Source organism: Dermacentor andersoni, chromosome 1 (genome assembly GCF_023375885.2).
Source record: "Dermacentor andersoni chromosome 1, qqDerAnde1_hic_scaffold, whole genome shotgun sequence".
NCBI lineage: Eukaryota > Metazoa > Arthropoda > Arachnida > Ixodida > Ixodidae > Dermacentor > Dermacentor andersoni.
Genome location: NC_092814.1, coordinates 248,356,410 through 248,362,937, shown reverse-complemented (window position 1 = coordinate 248,362,937; position 6,528 = coordinate 248,356,410). Strand labels below are relative to the sequence as shown.

The window sequence follows — 6,528 nt, the reverse complement described above, 5'->3', positions numbered from 1 at the left end:
GTCTCACAGACTTGCACTCAGCATACTCATGCTTCTCAGAGCAGATTTTACATCGATGTCTCCCACGACAGTTTTTTGCCAAGTGTCCACAACTCTGACAGTTATAAGACCTCAAGGCAGGACCAAGGTATTCTTCTACCGGGTGGCTGGTGAAGCCCAAGTGGATTCTCTGTGGCATTGACTTATCATCTCTGAAGTGAAGGTTTACACTGTGCAAAGAGCGCGATTCAACTGTGTCATCCTCCAGGCTGTAGTGTTAGGAATTTCTTCGCAGACACCCAGATTTTAAAGAAGGGCGCTCTTTAATAGATAAATAAAAGAAAAAGAAGAGTTCAAGACAGCGTAACGACTGCCTTCCTTCGCGGCCGCCATCTCTCCTCTATCTTGCCAGCCTTGGCTTCCGATTCCGCTAACACTCGGCCATTCTGACAGCGAACTGTCCTCAGTTTACACGGTATAGTCCCGAAGATACAAATGTCTTTTGGACACACGCGTGCTACGTCTCGGCACGCTGTCTTCCTTGTCGGTGCTTGATTGGTCGGACAGTTCTTGGCATCTTCGACCCCATCTCTTCAGTTGGCTGATGTGGGCGGTAGTCGAGTAGACCCTTTTCTTTCCGTTCATCTCGGTCACTCTGTAGGTGTCCGCTGGGAGTATTTCAATCACAGTCAGCGGACCTCTGAACTTCTTTGTTTTCTTGGGGCGCCGGTGTGCTCTGGAACGCAGCGCACGACCACTATGTCTCCAACACTCAGCTTGTCCGCTGTAAAGTGATGCTTGTCGAAGTACTGCTTCGACTTTTCTTGCTGGCTCACTATTCTCTTTTGAGCCATCTCTTGAAGTTGTTCCGGACATACCCACTAGTTATTCTCTGTGTTTAGCCATGTGAGGACACCATCCTGCATCCTTGGTTGATATCCACGCAGAAGCCTGAAAGGGCTAGTGCCTGTTGAGGCATTGTATGCAGTCTTTAGGTAGCTCTATAACTCCTTGATGTTCTGATCCCAGTCATTGTGAGTCGGGTCCTTGATTGTAGCCATAATACACAGTACCAGAGTTCGATTTACACGCTCCACCTGACCGTTAGCCCTCGGTAGGTGAGTAGAGTTCAGTGTGTGAGCCACACCATTTTCCTGACAGAAGGCTTCGAAGCCGTGGGACGTGAAACAGGAACCACGGTCTGAGATGATGCGCTCCGGTAGTCCGAACTCGGTTATAAAACTCTGCCTGCACCGTAGTACATTTCTCGCTGAGGTGTCTCGCACGGGGTTGAGACGTACAAACTTGGTCAGATTGTCCACCAACACCAAGATCCACTGGTGTTTCTTAGAACTTCTCACAAACGGACCAACATGGTCCACGTGTACAACTTGAAATGGTCTCTTCCCAGGTGGTATCGGGTGGAGAAGTCCAGGTTTCTTCCCTCCTGGAATCTTTGTGAGCAGACACTCGAAACACCTATGGATGTGCTGGTCCACGTGGCGTTTCATCCGAGGAAACCAACAAAGTTCCTTGATTTTCGTCACTGTTCGGTCTGTACTAAAATGTCCCTGTAAGTCGTGAAACTTGACAAAGTGTTTTACGCATGCTCTTAAGCATCACGAAAAGCCCGTCTTTTCCTACATAAAACAGCCTTCCATCCTTCAGTAGTAGATTTCTGACCTTGACACTTTATTCCTTGGTCCTTTCCTTGATTGGCTTCTCGAGAATTCGTGCGAGGTTAGCCAAGTCCGCATCAGATCGTTGGGGGATGACAACTTGATCCTCTAAACTCAAGGCAAGGCACACTTCGATCCTTGTCTCGACAACCTCATCGAGCGTGTCCTGCGGCGCTCCTACGGATTCACGACTCAAATAGTCTACGTGTGCCATTTTCTCACCTGCTTGGTGCTTCACCTCAAAGTCATGCTCTTGGAGTAAGTCGAAACACCTTGCTATCTGTGGTTTAAGAGTCTTATGCGCATTCAGATACACAATTGCTTGGCAATCTGTTACCAGCATGAACGGAATGCCTAGGAGGAATGGACGAAGTCTTTCCATACTCCAGACTATTGCCATCAGCTCCAGTTTTCTCGCATAGTAATTCTTCTCAGCCTCAGTGGTGCGTTTACTGACACAAAACACCAAGTGCCAGTGTCCTGACTCATCTTTTTTAAGGATCATTCCCGCAAGTCCATGTTTACTTGTGTCACTGTGGAGTTTTGTTGGAGCCGAAGGTTCATACAACTTCAGAACCGGAGGTTCTGTCAGTTCTCTTTGGAGCTGGTCGAAAGCTTCCTGTTGCTCCACTCCCCATATAAACTTTGTGTCTTTCTTGGTCAGAGAAATAAGTGGTTCTGCCTTCAGAGCATAGTGAAATGAACCGTCCGAAAATTCCTGTCAGGCCCAGAAATCTCTTGACACTGAACATCGGTTGGCGTGCTAGCGTCCAATATAGCTTGTTGCTTCACTTCACCTGACTGAAGGTAGCCTTTCACAATCTTGAAACCTTAGTTGAGTTCGTCACTTCCAAACACACACTTGGATAGCTTAAGGGTTAGACCAGCAGCTCGAAGTTTGAGCCGAACCAGCAAGTCTTCCCAGTCCTTGGCTGGAATCAGCAAGTCGTCTATGTAACACAATACTACAGTGTTGCGCAGAGATCCGAGGACCTTGTTCATTAGGCGTTGAAATACAGCAGGACCGTTTCTCAACCCGAACACCATACGTTCAAACTGCCCGGTCTCATCAGGCATGATGAATGCAGTTTTGGCCTTCGATTCCTCACTCAGTGGAAGTTCAAGGTATCCGTTTGCACAGCCTAACACACAGTACATTCGTGCTCCGGACAGTCATTGCAGCTGGTCATCAATGTTTGGCAAGGGAAACTGTTCTGGCACCGTCTGGCTATTTAGCTTAGCCGTCGATAATCCATGACTAGACGATTTTCCCCATTTTTCTTTTTCAGGAGTAGCACTGGACTAGCGTATGGCGAGGATGTTTCGGTTACAATGCCAGTCGGTTTCCACTCTTTGAAAATTTCTTGGATTGCTTCTCTTTCCTCTGCATTAGTCGTGTACGGTTTGCAGCTGACTGGAGTGCTTCCGGAATACTCTGTGATAGTCATTTCCAGTTGGTTACAAAATCCCAACTCTGACAAATTTAGTGCAAAGCAGTCCCTGTATTCGTTCAGCATGCTACGATCAATGGGATTCGGCTGAGGCACAGCTTTCACGGGGGTTAGCCCTTCACTCACTGAAAGCAGTTCAGCGTGAGCCAACAAACTTCCCTTGATCAGCTGTTGGTCTTCATCCTTGTCGTTCAACATGGGTATCTTAACCCTTCCGTGTTTGAAGTGAAGTAGCATTCCCTTACCAGGCCCACTAGGTAAGATCAGATTTCCTTCACTCTTACCGGTCTCCACTGTCAGCCAACACACAGTTCTTTTGGGCAGCTCAGTAGTTTCCTTGACACTAAGTGGTTCCTTGGAAGGCTTCATCTGGGCATGGTCGATGTTACAAAATGGAAGATCATCTCGGTAGCCAATCGTGAGTTCATCTCCCATGCGTACGTGTGCAACGTGGTCTTGTTCCGTTCAGGTTCTACCAACCAGCATGTCCACGGGCAAGGCACTGTTGTTGACAACAATTACCTTGACCTTGCGGCATACCACGTCATCGATTTCTGTGTCCACCTCCGAGGTCCCGATAGACCGAACTGTAGATGTGTCGGTGTTCCCAAACCCATACAAGTCATGGGCCCTGCACACAACTTGTCGGCTGCACTTTTCAGCCGCTTGATGACGCAATATACAGTCTGAACTTCCCGGGTCAATCATCACCGAGAGCTGGTGAGTTCCATTGATGGTCGCAGTTTTCAGGAACTTTGATGGACTTGTTGGATTCTTGTCACTTGTTGGATTCTCATTCACCACGAAGTTACCAACAGGGTTTGTTTCTGGACAGTCTCTCGCTATGTGCCCATACCTTCCGCAACTGTAGCATTTTCGCTCCGCTTGATCACGCTTGGGCTGCTCTGGCGTTTTCTTCGGTGGTCCCCCACCACTTGTTTGGTCTGTGACACATGCATTTGTGATCACTTGCTCAGGTGGACGCGCGACAGTCCAAGATCTTGAGGTCGGAGGCTTGGCACGAGGTGTCGTGGCACTTGGATCACCACCTTGTGGCTTGGCCCCTGGTGACTTCTGCATTCTAGCTTCGCTTATTCGCTCCAGTCTTCGCAAGTCTGCCAGCAATTCATCCTCCTCCTTGTGTTCCTTCGCCGTCATGGAGATGCATGCGTCTCTAAACAGCAGCCCCACCAAAATTCGCTCCTTGGTATCTTGCTTACCGAGGTCCAATTCCTTGCATAACAAGGTCTTTTCGAGAAAGTATGCCGTGATGGACTCTCCCCTCATCTGGACTATTTCCTGCATTTGCTTCCACTTTTCGGCCGTGCTTGTCTGGCCCACAAATGACTTTTTGAAGGCAATCTTGAATTCCTCCCACGTAGTGAGGTCATCGACACGGGCCTGAAGCCAAAATCGAGCAGGCCCCTTCATGTGAAGCCTGGCGTTTTCTAGTCTGAAGCTTTCCGGCCAGCCGTGCAGGACCGCCATGGAATCGATACTCTTCAGCCACGCCACAGCTTCGTGGGATGAGCCCTCGCCATCGAAATCGTGGATAGCTTTATTCAGGTCCGGCATAACGTGGAACGCTTCAGGTTTCCTCTCGAGGAGCTCCAGTAACCCCCGGTTTTGACCCAGCAGAGCTTGCATCATTTGGTTTTCGTGAATTCCGCCGCCGTCTGCCATCTTCGGGGTTGTCTAGGCGTCTCCCTAGGCGTACACAGTTTTTCTCCTCCAGCTGAGTGTCTAGGCTTACGACGTCACACAGAGCGTCCGCACACTCGTCTCTGAGGTGGCACAAAGACTCACGTTTTCGATGTCGGTACCTCACGAAGACGGTACCGTTGCGTCTCGTAGACGTCACACAGAGCGTCCGCACGCACTTTTTTCAAGGCAACACAAAGGGTCCCTTTTACGGTCAGTACCTAACGAAGACGGCACCAACGCAGCGTCCGTTGAAAAGTCGACGAGCATCACCACCGTCGACGTAATCCCACGACATCGGCATGCAGGATCGCTTCACCACGAAGGTTTTGGTGTATCCCACTTCTGAGATGTTAGGAATTTCTTCGCAGACACACAGATTTTAACGAAGGGCGCTCTTTAATAGATAAATAAAAGAAAAAAGAAGAGTTCAAGACAGCGTGACGACTGCCTTCGTTCGCGGCCGCCATCACTCCTCTACGTTGCCAGCCTTGGCTTCCGATTCCGCTAACAGTAGTATCTTGCTTGTCGGCGGACTGATGTTACTCCAAAATCTTTCAAAAGCTCGAGCAATTGCCCTTCAATGTACTGAAGTGGCACGTGACGAATCTTTCCGATATTTCGAGTGTACGAAGCCGGAATGTAGGGCTTAAGTCCTGCGACTTCGTGCAGTAAAAGCAGGTTTTTCGCAGATGCCACTGAGGTAACGCTCACTGAAAAACTGCCGTCTCTGTTTGCTCGGAATGTTTGAACTTCTTCCTTTGCCGCCGAGACAATTTCTGATGCAGCATGACTTGGATTTGCTTGCCAAAAATTGTGCCCTTCTTCTGATGGTCGGAACACCGCCACACTCCTTCACTTCTTTTCTTTTTGTAGGTCACGAATTTGAAAGGTTCTTCATCGCACTCAATGGCTTCATAATCGCTTAGGTCATAGTTTGAAGTACGGTCATTCTCGAGATTGGGTGCCTCATCAAGACGAGGTCTCTTTCTCTCACCTTCGCTGGGTTCCACCATGGTCACCGGATGCGGGCCGACAGTGTCTTGATATTCAAAGACTAGCCGTGCCCGCTTGATGATGTCATGCACATGGTGTGTGTTGGCAGAATCGTGGACGCGTTCCTGCGATGCACTCATGTGCCTCAAAACACGCTGGCGGTCACAGGACTCGTGCCGCCATTCTCGGCTGCCGACCGCCGTAGCGGTTGGAGACACTCCGAGGGAAAAGGCAAAGGCTTCGTACCTAGCTTCAGTGGGCTCGTAGGTCGCTACACTTCTTCTCCCTGAATTCTAGAGCAATGAAGTCCAGGCGCAATGGAAACAAACCAGTTAAAACTGAAGTAAAAGCGAGCAGAAAGGAACAGGGCCACCGATGATGATGATGATGGTGGTGGTGGTGGTGGTGGTGGTGGTGGTGGTGGTGGTGGTGGTGGCGGTGGCGGTGGCGGTGGCGGCGGCCTCGTGTTATGGCCTCGTTGTGGCCTCGTGGTGGTGGTTGTGGTGGCCTCGCACGCTGGGGGGTTGGCCAAGAATTGCGTGCTGAAACGATTACCTATTCTTTTGAAGTGTTACAAATTAGATGAGAAAAAAATAAGAAAGGAAAGGAAACATACAAAAACAAACAAATTATAAGAGGGCCACCGCCTCGGAGAACTTCCTCACGGCAAAGTTTTCTTTTTTTTTTTCAAATGTCTGCAATGTTATAGTGCTAAATTGCAA

General features: G+C 49.3%; 1 pseudogene; it reads right to left on the bottom strand.

Annotated features, from left to right (window-relative positions):
• Nucleotides 1-307: 307 nt before the first annotated feature.
• LOC126547632 (uncharacterized) lies at nucleotides 308-4,792 on the bottom strand (annotated as a pseudogene).
• Nucleotides 4,793-6,528: the final 1,736 nt, after the last annotated feature.